Source organism: Chrysochloris asiatica, unplaced genomic scaffold, assembly GCF_000296735.1.
Source record: "Chrysochloris asiatica unplaced genomic scaffold, ChrAsi1.0 scaffold00436, whole genome shotgun sequence".
Taxonomy (NCBI): Eukaryota; Metazoa; Chordata; class Mammalia; order Afrosoricida; family Chrysochloridae; genus Chrysochloris; species Chrysochloris asiatica.
Window position 1 is genome coordinate 666071 of NW_006408954.1, and position 14284 is coordinate 680354.

Here is a 14284-nt window from a genome sequence, read left to right on the forward strand (position 1 = left end):
TCTCCCGCGGAGCGGCTGGTAGTTTCGAACCGCTGACCTTAAGGTTCGCAGTCCGATTCGTAACCACTACGCTACCAGAGCTCCTTATATATATTATTTTATATTTTGTTCTTATCCTATTTTAGCCATCCTAATGGGAGGGAAGAATCTCATTGCGGTTTTGATTTTTTTCCTTTCTGATGGAAAAAGATGTTAAACATCTTTTCACGTATTTATTGGCAATTTGAATATAATTTCTTTTAAAATGAATATATAGTTATGCCATATAAATTCTACATATAACTAAGCAGCAAAAAGACAACTAAGACATCATAGGCAAAGGACTTGAATAGACATTTTAAAAGAAATTATATTCAAATTGCCAATAAATACGTGAAAAGATGTTTAACATCTTTTCTGAGGTTATGCAGAAACTGGATAACCATTGCTGATGGGGAATGCAAAATGGCACAGCTGTTATGAAAAACAGTGTGGTAGTTTCTCAAAAAAAAAAAAACTAAACTAAAAATAGGACTACCATATGACCCAGCACTCCTACTGCTAGATAGAATCCAACAGACTTAAAAGCAGAAACAAAAATAGGCATATGTTCATTGTAGCACTATTCACAATAGTATTTACTTTAAGGGCTCACCTTTGAAGAATTCCACATTCTATAAGGAGATAAGACTGCTAACTAGAGAAAAATGGAATTTTAATTAGAATAACCATAAGGTTGGTGGTTTAGACCCACCAGCTGCTCCTTGGAAACCCTACACAGGGTCGCTAGGAGTCGGAACTGATTCCACAGCACTTAGCAACAACATATGTAAGCTATCCTCAGCTATAGAAAAGTTCCGCAAATCCTTGCTTCTATTTTCAGATTTTGGGTAATTTAAAAGCCTGGATTTTTACCCTCTGAGACTATTTTATTGTGGGACTTAATCTACTAAAGCTACATGTTGTTGTGAAGTGCCGTCGAGTCAATTCTGATCCATAGTGACCCTGTATAGGCTGTTTCCGAGGAGCAGCTGGTAACCTTGAACCACCAACCTTGCGGTTCAAATGGCTTTGCATTCTGGCTCATTAACCTACAGCACCAGATAATATATATAAAACACACAGAATTCATTTTGGCTGCACCCATTTAATGAAATTCTGATAACCCTTCTTCTGAACAGCTTCCCATTATTCCCCCATAGGTTTCTGCTGAAAGAAAATGCTCTACACCCATGTAACTTGTCTGTTATATTAAAACGAGAGACAGCGAGAGAGAGAAGTAAGGTAGTTACCAGCATATATAAGCAAAAATCATATAAAACAAAAACCAACCAACTACAAGTTCCCCTTTCAGTGGCTTGTATTGACAAAATTAGAGTTGCTTTGACAGGCAGCTTCTATAATATTCAGGCAAAAATGAATAGAAAGGGAAAGTAGAATGCATTATATTAACTCATTACTGCTTACTGATTTATTTCAGGGTCTCAAATTACATACGTGTTTCCTTAATTATATAGTATTCATTTAAATTTCATATTTCACTCATGCACGTAGCTGTTGCAGAATTTATATTCAACTGCTCAGAACAAATAATTTCCAGCAAATACAATTGATTTCTTCATTTTCCAGAGAAATGAAAAAACAGTAACTTAGATGCCGTATAGAAATGATCACTGCTTCTTAAGTGTTGTTTTCATCTTTCTGTTCCTTTTATATTTTTCTAATACTTCCCCGCAGGGCAACATTATCTTCACATAACAATTTACATATTAGCTCATCAAGAACTCATAAGAACCCATCTTCCCAATGGGTAAAAGGTTTTGATAATATTCTGGGTTGAAGGAGGGATAGGGTGGGGGGAATTTTGGAGAGATCTGTTTCTTTATTCCTGGTAGAATTCAAATATAAGGATCAAATGTATATAATATGAAAATGAATATATTTTTGCTTAATGAAATATACTTATGCCTGGAGAAAAGATCAATGTCTGTCATTGAAATAAAAATTCTTCAGAAGAAGTCTTTGTTTAGCAGACCAAAAATAGGATTATGACTTTTAAGTAATGAGTATTGATGTTGTTAGCCAATTTTCCATGTTTGTGACTTACAATTAGAGTAACCACATCATGTGTAATTCATAAATAACCACTCCAACCTTTAATAGGCAGTCTGGTTAATTTCATCCCATACCCAAGCACTTCACCTACTTGCTCAAATCAGCAAAAATTAAAATTTTGCATTTCATCCTCCATCATCTTTGTTTTTAACAAGAGATATTATAAGACGGTGAGTCGAATTGGTGGGCACAAACCGCAGTAGAGTTAGAATTGTAAGATTGCCATTGGATTTTGTCATTCGTTCAGTAAATGTGGAATGCCTTACTGTGTGCTAATATGGTTACTAGCACTGAGATACAGCAGGAAACTCACTGGACAATAATTCTATCGTCTTGGAGCTTTTTATCTTAGTGAAGGGACATAGGTAATAATAAAGAAGACTAAATGCCTATATAATGATAACAATAAGGAGAAAAATTCAGAAGAAAGGCCTAAGCAAGGGCAAAAGATCCTAATCCAGTTTTGAATAATTGAGATATGACTGCATTCCCATCATCTCCATAGTCCGACAAAGAGAGCTACCCACCCACAGTCATAGAGTTGATTTAGACTCTGTTACCTTGCATCCATTCTAACAAAGGTATGGAGGAGAAGACTTCCCCAACATGTCTATGACCTAATCTGATATCTCATCTGAGTTCCTATAGATGATATGTTACATCTTTTCTATTGGTTTGCCTTCATGAATTGGGTTGGGTTGGGTCTGTGTTTTCTGGCACCAAAGGAAACCCAGTAGAATTATAGTAAGCTAGTGGGTTAATTACGAGAATAGATTCAGGAGAAAATTGCCTCATTACAAATTCCAGCTTTCCCCAACTGAGTGACCTCAGAAAGATAGTTAATTTCTCTGTGCTTCAGTCTCTTCAGCTATGGAATTGAATTGTTAACAGTACTTACCTCATAGGATAGATTACCACTCATCTGTCAGTTTGTTGTACTGTCATCGTTTATATGTCGTCGTTGTTGTGATGCTAGAAGCTATGTTACCGGTATTTCAAATACCAGCAAGGTCACCCATGGTGGGCAGGTTTCAAGTGAGCTTCCAGACTAGACTAAGACAGACTACAAGAAGGAGAGGCAGACTACTTTTGAATGGTTAGGCACTGAACCTATGAATAGCACTGGAACACTGCCAGCACCAGAATATTGACTATTGAAAATTATGAATAGCAATAGAATATTATCAGACATAGTGCCAGAAAATGAGCCCCTTCAGACACTCATAATACAGTTGGGGAAGAGTTACCAAGTCAAAGAAGAGTTGACTGTAATGATGCAAATGGAGTAAAGCTTTTGGAATCTTCATTTGCTGATTGGGCACAAGTCAAATTGAGGAGAAACAACTGCAAACATCAGTTAATAATTAGTACATGGAATGTATGAAGTATCAATCTAGGATAATTGGAAGTTGTCAAAAAATGAAATAGAACACATTTAGATCAATATCCTAGGTATCAGTGAGCTGAAATGGATCGGTAATGGTCATTTTGAATCTAATAATCATGTGGTTTACTATGCCAGGAAAGACAAATTAAAGAGGAACAATATCACATTCATCAACAAAAAGAACATTTCAAGATCTATCTTGAGGTACAATGCTGTCTGTTATAGGAAAATATTTATATACCTACAAGGAATACCAGTTAATACAACTATTCAAATTTACACACCAACTACTAAAACCAGTGATGGTAAAATTCAATAATTCTACCAACTTATTCAGTCTAAATTGATTATGCATACAATCAAAATGGATTGATAGAAGAAGAAAGAAGAGGGAAAAAAAGAGTAATCTGCTACAATTTGATGAACTTGATCTATACTTACAGATGTAGTAGCTCAAAAGAGGGAACAAATCTTTACAGCAAGGATCATTCCCACTCCCTCGGTATGCAGGGTTGACAGAGATAGGCAACTTAGACATTGGCTACCCAAAATAGGGGGGCTACAAAGGCAAGAACTGACTGACTTACAAGCTTTCAAGAGGGAGCCTAGTTCCAGAGTATGCAGGGGAAGGTAGAATCTCCACTGAGAGGTTTCCAATCAGTCTGGATAGGACTGATGAAAGGATATGGGGATATGACTCTTGTGGTACAATAGTGAATAATTTCTATCAGGACTTACTGTAAGGGTTGGAAATGTAAAGGTAGATGTTTTGTAACAAAAGGAGGGGAGTTGATTTTGCAGTCTAAGAGAGGAGGTCCCTTGGACCATCACGGAGAGAGTGCAGGGCCATACCCAGAGAAGCAGTGACACCAGAGATGGAGGCAGAGATGATGACGTGGAGAGATGGAGCAACCGGGGACTCTGGACTCAGGGAGGGAGAGGGGCTGTGGGCTGGCTGGTGGACAGGTTTGCAGGGTTTGCCCTTTGGTTGTTTAATGATGCATGGAGGGGATTATAATCATTGCAATGAAATTAAACACGGTAGGATGAATGTAAAGCTAATGTTCTCACATGTAAACTATCACATAATTTACAATATTTTTTTAGTGGAGTGATAATTACTGATAATTGAAATCCAAAGGTTGGGAACAAAGAGAAAGGGACAGTCACTGGAAAATATGGTCTTCGTAATAATAGAAACTATGCTGGAGATTGCCACGAGACCAATTACTTACTCATTGAAAATAACTTTTTTAAACAATAAAAGACTGTACACATGAAATCACTAGGTGGAATCACAGAAAAATCCCACATTTGTGGGAATCATTGGTAGAAATCTCCATGTCACCAGCCAAAACAAGGCCAGAGGCAGACTATGGAACAGGCCATCAATTGCTCATGTACAAGTTCAGACTGAACTTGAAGAAAACTAAAACAAGTCCACAAGAACCTAAATATGACCTTGAGTATATCCCACCTGAATTTAGAGATCATTTCAAGAAAAGATTTATGCATTAGATACTGAAAACCAAAGACCAGCAGAGATATGGGATGGCAAAAAGAATATCATACAGGAAGAAGGCAAAAGTTCATTATGAAGACAGGAAAGAAAGAAAAGACCAAAATGGATGTCCAAGAAAACTCTGACACTTATTCTTTTTTTTTTAATGTTTTATTGTGAATTATGTGATCGTTTACATAGGAGAACATTAGTTTTACATTCATCCTATCGTATATCATTTCATTGCCATGGTTACAATCCCCTCCATGCATCGTCAACCAACCAAATGGTATATCCTACAAGCCTGCAACCCCCGCCCCCACTGTCCCTTCCCCACACCTCCCCTGGTCGTCAGCACACAGCCCCTCTCCCTCTCTGGGTCCAAAGTCCCCAGCTGCTCCATCTCTCCACGTCATCATCTCTGCCTCCATCTCAGGCATCACTGATTCTCTGGGTAGAGTCCCGCTCTCCTCTCTTTTCCCTTCATGGTCCCAGGGACCTCCTCTCCTAGACTGCAAAGTTAATCACTCCCCTCCTTGCTACAAAACATCTACCTTTACATTTCCAACTCTCACAATCAGTCCTGATAATAATGATTCACTATTGTATCACAAGAGACCTATCCGCATTTCCTTTCACCAGCCCTGCCTAAACAGATTGGATACTTAGTGGAGATTCTACCTTCCTCCATGCCCTCTGGATCTAGGTACCCTCTTGAAAGCTTGTAAGCCAGTCACTTCTTGCCTTTGTTGTTGTTAAATGCCATCGAGTCAATCCTGACCCATAGCACCCTGTGTAGGGTTTCTGAAGAGCAGCTGGTGAGCTTGAACCATCAACCTTGCAGTTCAAACAGCTTTGCAGTCTGGCACATTAACCCACAGTGCTACACCAGAACTCCAGTAGCCCCCCCCATTTTGGGTAGCCATTGTCCAAGTTGCCCATCACTGTCTACTCTGTGTATGGAGGGGTCTTATACTTAGTCTTGAACATAGAGAAACTAAGGCAAATAGAAGAAAGAAGAAAGTAAAACTGGTGAACAGGAAAAATTCAAAGGGTAGCTTGAGTATACAAAGTGAAGTATTATAATGAAATGTGCAAAGACCTGGAGTTAGAAAATCAAAAGGGAAGAACAAGCTCAGCATTTCTCAAGCTGAAAGAACTGAAGAAAAAAATCAAGCTTCGACATATAATACTGAGGGACACTATGGGCAAAATATTGAGTGATACAGAAAGTATCAAAAGAAATGGGAGGAATACACAGAGTTGCTGTACCAGAAAGAACTTGTCATTGTTCAACCATTTCAAGAAGTAGCATATGATCAAGAACCGATAATATTGAAGGAAGAATTCCAAGCAGCACCGAAGTCATTGGCAAAAAACAAGGCTTTAGAAAGTGACAGAATACAAATTGAAATCTCTCAACACATTGGTGCAGAACTGGAAGACATCTACCCTGCCACCCGATTGGAAGAGATCCACATTTGTGCAATTAATTGATCAAGAATGCCATCAAAACCAGTTGCTGTTAACAGTACATCGACAGGGAACTGTTAGAAAATCAAGCCTACTTCTGAAGAGTATGTGGAACTAGGGATATCATTGCTAATGACAGATGGATCTTGGCTGAAAGCAGAGAATATCAGAAAAATGTTTACTTGTGCTTTATAAACAATACAAAGTTTTTCAACTGTGTGGACCATGACAAATTATGGGTAACATTTTTAAGACTAGAAATTCCAGAATACTTAATTGTGTTCATCAGGAACGTGTACATAGTCCAAGAGGTAGTTGTTAGAACAGAACAAGGGAATACTGAACAGCTGCAAATCAGGAAAGGTGTGCACCAACGTTGAATCCTTTCACTGCTCATATTTAATCTGGATGCTAAGCAAATATTCCCAGAAGCTGGATTACATGAAGAAGATTATGGTATCAGGATTGAAGGAAGACTCATTAACCTTCCATATGCTGGAAGTAAACCTTCCTTGCTGGAAGTAAAGGGGACTTAAAATACTTAGTGATAAAGATCAGTATGGATTTCATCTCAATATAAAGAAAACAAAGATCGTCACAACTAGACCAATAAATAATAGGATGAAAAATGAGAGGAAATTTGATGTTATGGAAGACTTCATTTTGCTTGGATCTTCAGTCAAAATCCATGGAAGCAGCAGTTAAGAAATTAAACAATGTGTTGCATTTTTCAAATCTGCTGCAGAAGACTTTTAGTGTTCAAGAGCAAAGATATCAGTCAGTTTGAGGGCTTAGATGTTTTCAATAGCCTCATATGCATGTGAAAATGTGACAGTGAATAAAGAAAGCTGTAGAAGAATTGATGCATTTGAATTATGGTGTTGGAGAAGAATATTAAAAGTACCATGAATTGCTAGGAGAACAAACAAACCTGTGTTATAAGAATGCTCCTTAGAAGCAGGGATAGCCAGACTTTGGACATGTTATTACAAGAGACCAGTTCCTGGAGAAGGACACCATGCTTGGTAAAATGGACGGTCAACAAAAAAGAGGAAGACCCCAATGAAATGGATTGACTTGGTGGCAGCTTCATTGGACTCAAATGTAGCAACCATTGTGATGGTAACACAGGACCTGGCAGTGTTTAGTTCTGTTGTGTGTAGGGGCACCTAACAAAAGCAACTAGAAGGTAAGATTCACTACACCAAGGACCTTATGTCATTTTATTGTTTTGCTTGAATTTGTTTTTCACTGATGTAACCCAAGTGCCCAGGATAGTTGTTGGCATATAGCAGGCAACACAGTAGATAAATAAAGGACTCCGAGAATGAATCAATCAATCACCAAAAAAAATATCTAAATAGATTTCTGAGGACCTAAATTTTATTCTGACTTACTCATGAACCTTTGTACTGCTGTTGTTAAGTGCTGTTGAGTCAATTCCAACTCATAGCAACCCTGTATAGGATTTCCAAGTCTGTAAATCTTCAGAAGAACAGAAAACCTCATCTTTCTCCTGCAGAGCAGCTGGTGGACTTGAAGTGCCAGTCTGTGGTTTGTACTCCAGTGCTTAAGCTGCAGCACCACTGTGCTCCACTAGTCCCTGTGTTATTAAGTGTGGTAGAGTCAGTTCCAACTCATAATGACCCTGTATAGGGCTTCCAAGAAGTGGCTTTTGAATTTGATCTGCCAACTTTAAGGTTCAAACCAGCCTAGTGGTCAAGTGTTTATCATAAAGTGCCACACCAGAACTCCACTAATCCCTACAGGGTGCTCTATAATTTATCTTTTTGTAAAATTGTTCCTTATGAAATGCTTATTGGATGCCAATAGTATACAAGGTTGTCTGCTAGACTGTAAGCCCTCAAATAGTCATAATTTTGTAGAGTTTATATAAAAGGTGCATAGTTAAATAATACAAGGTAGAAAGTCTTAGTCACTGTGAGAAAAAAAAAAAATAAGAGTGAGGAAGTGGGAGGGACAACTAGAAAAAGCAGATTTTTTACTGATTTCTTCTACCTTTTAGGGATCTTGTGCTGATTCATGTGATTCCCTGTTAAGTCTCCTTAAATAAAGCTTTTGAAAATTAAAATATTTGCCAAGTTCACAAACTGTGTGAAATCATGACAGAAAATAAACACAGGAAATTCTAATACAACAAGATACCCTCATGTACAAAAACAAGTAAGCAGTGAAAGAAACTGTTGTTTTCTAAGAGATTCTGATGGTATTTTGTGAGTCTGATTATGTTTTACTTGATTCTTATATATTTACACTTCCAATTGTTTTGTTACTTCTCAGAGTTGTTTGTATTATTTAATTTGCAGAAATACACAAGATTGTGTGACATATGCAGAGTGAGGATTTGTTTCAGTGACAATGATTACTTATGTTTCTACAGAATAGCATTACAAATGCATTAGATCCAGATACCCAAAAAGAAATTGCAGCTATAAATTTCATTTACCAGAAAAATAGATAGCAACTTTTTTTTATTTTTTACCTTAAAAAAAAAAAATGTAATCTTTATGAGCTTGAAGAAAAGATTGTCGAGGTTTTTTCTAAAAATAAATAAATAAATAAATAACAAACCAACTCTACTGAAAGTCATTTTGATCATGATAATGCAAGGACTGTAAATGAAATTTTTATTAAAAAAAAAGTTGAAAAGTGTTCATTTTATACACATAAAAGTAACCAAGAAAAATCAAAATGAGAAAATGACAACTTCTTTATAATTAAAATTCTCTACTTTGTTTGCTAAACTATCTTCAGTTACAATATGAAGTGAATCCAGCAGGAAATGATGACAATTTTTGAATCAGATTCATAGCTAATGTTTACCGAACACTTTCTATTCACATACACTTCTAAGATCTTTACATTTAATAACTCATTGGATCCTTATAATAGCTCTGTGAGGTAAGTGATTTTATTATTGCAGTCACATAGATTAATAAATCAAAGGAGAACCTCTAAGAGGTTACAATATTGCAGGGCCAGTAAGTAGAAGAATAATTTGAACTAAGATCTCTCTCACTCCACAACCCTCCGGTGACCCGTCATGCAAGAGGCTACAATAGTAATTGTAAATTTGGCTAAGATCCTCCCTCTGTTTATGATTTGGGTAGTCGTCCCTCCCTCCCCCACATTAAGATTACTAGAATTTCGTTGGCGATTCATATATTTAATTACTATGAGAACTTTATGGATACTTTTAAAGAAAACAGCTTCAGATTTACAATGAGATTCTGGTAGTTTATTTTCAACCTTCTTTTTTATATGTTTACATCATTTCTGAACCAACTATGATTTTTTGGGGGAATACGGGGGTAAGAGTAAGGAATGAGCGTTAGGATTGGGACTATGGCTAGGTCTCCGCTAGGCCAAAGACTTCATTTATTTTTAGGGTTATAGTTAGGACTAGGGCTAATATTTCGGGTAAGACTTGGGCTAGGGTTAGGAAAAAGACTTGGTCTAATTATTAGGGTTACAGTTAGGTTGAATTTTATTTATTTGTTTTATTTTATTTCTTGAAATCTTTCTGATTTCCTCTTAATTAGAAAGTTCTGTAATTACATTATTCCCTCTTTTTTACTTTATAATTTGTTTTTGTTGCCACTGTATTTGTTCTGTATCTTCAATCTCATTAGTCTGTTTTACTTTGCATTCTTCTATATCTGGGTTGTGTCTAGGTGATATTGTCATATGTGTTAGTCTCAGTTTGTTGTCTGCTGTTGTTGGTTCCCTGTCAAAAGAACATCCATTTAGTATTTTTTTAAGATTAGTTTGGTTTTTACAAATTCTTTTAATTTCTGTTTATCTGAAAATGACCTAATTTCACCTTCACATAAGATGGATGGTTTTGCTGGATATATGATTCTTGGTTGGCAAGTCTTTCTTTCAGTTTTATATATATGCCATCCCATCGTCTTCTTGGCCTGCTTGGTTTCTGCTGAGAAACAAGAGTTTAGTGAATAAGACTACAAAGTTCTCCTTTGTAGGTAATTTTCACTTTTGCTTAGCTCCTGTCAGGATTCTTTCCAAAACCAAAACTTTTGGGTTTTGAAAAGTTTGATTATAATATGTCTTAGTGTTTTTCTATCCTGTTTGGAGGTTGTTCAACTTCTTGAATGGCTGTCTTTTCATATTTCATAATGTTGGGGAACTATTCTTCCAATAACTCTTTTGATATATTTTCTGTGAGTTTTTTTTTTTTAATCTCTTTTTGTTCTGGAGCTCTGATCACATGTAACGTGTTCTTGATAGTGTCCCACATAAATCTTAGGCTTTCTTCAGATTTTTTTGTTCTTTTTTCTTATTGTTCCTATAGCATAGGGGTGGGAAACTTTTTTCTGCCAAGGGCCATTTGGATATTAATGGTAACTTTTAATATTAAATTTGTATTGCTGTTTATTTGAATTTCGAGTCCTGTCTTTTGTTGCCTTGGCAGAGCCAGACCACATGATTTCACAGGCTTATATGGCCCATAGGTTGGACATTCCCCACCCCAGCTTTGTTGTTGTTGTGTGCCGTTGAGTCAGTTCCATCTCGTAGCGACCCTGTATAGGCTTTCTGAGAAGCAGCTGGTGACTTTGAACCACTAACCTTGCAGTTCAAACCAATTGTGAGGTGCCATGAATATTGAGAGATTGTTATTCAAACTCAGTAAATTCGCTTTCTATTGAGTCAATTTTCTATTTCTTTGCCTTTTCAGTGTATTATCTATTTCTGAAGTCTTAGTGTTAATCTGGCTTAAAAAAAACTGTTGTTATTGTGTGGTTCATATTTTTTCAATTGTTTTGTCAGTTTGTTGCCTGAATTATCTGTCATTTTCTTTGATTACATCTGTAGTTTTCTCAATGTTTCTCACAAGCTGTTGAAGTTGCTCAGTTAGCATTTTTAAAAAGTCCTTATCAGGTAGTTCTGATAGCATTCTGGTGTTATATTTTCTGACTGTGTATTTTGGTCACTGGTTTGAGGCACAGTCTAGTTTCTTTATGTAAGTTGATATTTCCTGCTTTCTTGAGACATCATGGTATCATCTTTATATTTAGTTGATGATTGCATATTGGTATATTCTCAGGTACTCAACACTTGTCTCCTGGTAGATGTGGTAGACACTAGCAATGTGAATGCAGTTAGTTCTCTGTTCACTGTTTGTGTACCATAGTTCAGGGTAGGTTCAGGTACCTCCAGAACCAAGGGCTCTATATCAGACACCAGACCCCAGACAGAGCAGACACCTCACAGGAGGAGGTCCCATTGGCCTCTGGGCTGGCAAGGGTGGGGACTGGCTTGGCCATGCCCCCAGCTACAAGGAAAGCATGGGAACAATGGATAGTTGCACCCACTTGCCATTAGCCCCCAGCTATGTCCTGTGCCCGCAGGCCTCTGTATCAACAGTCACTGACAAAAACTCAGGATGACTGCACGATGCTGTGCCAGGCCGGTCCACAGCCTGTTTGTTTTTCTTTTCTTGCTGCTCCTTATCAGCTTTTTCTTCCAGTCAGCACTCACTCCACCTCTGTGTCTTATCCTCTGCTGCTCAGAGTTCCAGGGTCACCTCTGTATCTGTTTCACTCCGTCTCCCATATCTTGGTTGCAGAGGGTCTGCTCAGTGCATCTACTTGCTGCACCATCTTGATCCTGTCTCCTGCTAGGATTTTTAAAGATGTAAATGACAAAACTCAATGACAGACATGAAGTTGGGGGAAAAGTAATAGTCATTAAACATATCATTAGACCTGAGCTGCACTGCAAAGTCAGTTTGATCCGCAAAGTCAGCAGTTCAAGCTCACCAGCCACTCTTTAGAAACCCTATTGTTGTTAAATGCTGTCAAGTCAGTTCCAACCCATAGCAACCCTGTATAGGGTTTCTGAGGAGCAGCTGGTGAGCTTCAGCCACCATCCTTGCAGTTCAAAGCGACTTTGCAGTCCAGTGCATTAACCCACAGCACCACACCAGGATCCCTAGAAGCCCTATAGAGGGTCTCTAGGAGTCAGAACCAACTCAACAGAACTTAATAACAACAACAAAAGGAACTTTATTGGCACACAAAGTAATTATATTTGCATTAATGCATTTATTATATTATTCATTCATTCAGAGACATGAGATGGAAGTGGAATATAGTTAGTGACGAGTCAGCTGAGCTTGTGCCCAAAAGTATGGAAAGGGATGGGCAAGTCGAAGTCTCTAGGTTGGGGAGAAGAAAGGTGGATGAGTTTGTAGATAGTTTATCACCATCTGGCTTATTATATTTTACTTATTTATTGATTTAATGTCTACCTCTCTCCACTAGAATATATATAAGCTTCATGAGGACGCATATTTATTTTTTCTTTTCTTTATGTTTTATTTCCAGGATATAGAATAGGGGTGGAGAACGTCTAGCCCACGAACTGTATGTTGTTGTTGTTAAGTGTCGTCAAGTCGATTCCAACCCATAGCGACCCTGTACAGGGTTTCCAAGGCTATAAATCTTTATGGGAGCAGAAAGCCTCATCTTTCTCCCACGGAGTGGCTGGTAGTTTCGAACTGCTGACCTTAAGGTTCACAGACCAATTCGTAACCACTATGCTACCAGAACTCCTTATACGGGCTGTATAAGGCTCGCAAAATCCTTAGTTCTGGCTCTGCCAAGGAAACTAGAGTTCCAGCCATCACATTTGTTGTTGTTGTTGTTGTTAGTGCTCTCGAGTTGATTACAATTCATAGCAACCCTGTATAGGGTTTCTGAGGAGCATCTAGTGGATTTGAACCACTGACCTTGTGGTTCAAACCTTTTGTTCCAGTGCTTTATCCTACAGCACCCCTCCAGAACTCCTCCCATCACATTGCTTTTGTTAAGTGACATCAAGTCAATTCCTACTCATAGTGACCCTATATAGGGTTTCCAAGGAGCACCTGGTGGGTTTGAACTGCCAACCTTGTGGTTCACAGTCTAGTACTGATCCTACAGTACCACACCAAGAGTCCAGCCATCACACTGTTGCAGTTGTTAGGTTCCACTGAGTCAGTACAGCCATCACATTAGGGATAAGTTAATTAAATGTTTGACCAAGTATAGCAGACTCATTTTTAAGTTGATAATTTTGTATGGCCTGCGAATGATGTTATAAATATCCAAATGACTCTTGGCAGAAAAAGAGATTCCCCACCCATGGTCTAGAGTAAGGCCTAGCCTATAATTGTAATTGTTGTGTATATATATTACACAAAGTAGAACTGTTCCATAAGATTTCCAGGCCTGCCTTCCAAGGTGCCCTCTGGGTGTGTTTGAACCTCCAACCATTTGGTTGTTGTTGTTATTATTATTATGTGCCGTGGAGTTGGTTCCGACTCATAGTGACCCTGTACAGGGTTTCCGAGGCTGTAAATCTTTACAGGAGCAGAAAGCCTCGTCTTTCTCCCACGGAACAGTTGGTAGTTTCGAACTGCTGTCCCTGAGGTTCGCAGCCTGATTCGTAACCACTACGCTACCAGAGCTCCTTAGTTGAACACAATTATTTGTGCCACCCAGGGATTCCACATAGTATATAATATAGAGAAGGCAGATTGGGCACTCCATAAACACTTGTTGAATAAATGAGTAAATGTTTATTGTGGTGTGCCATTTATTGTATTAGTACTGAAGTTTCCATCCATAATCAGACTCGCTGCCTTTACTTTGAAGAAACTTACAATCTAGTACAGGAAGGACATACATAAACAGGTTATTATCATTTGGTGTAAAAGATAATACTATGAAGACAGAGACTCAAGGAGATAGCTGTATGATCCTTCGGACTCATTCTAGTATTGGGGAGGTATAGTAGCCTTGCTA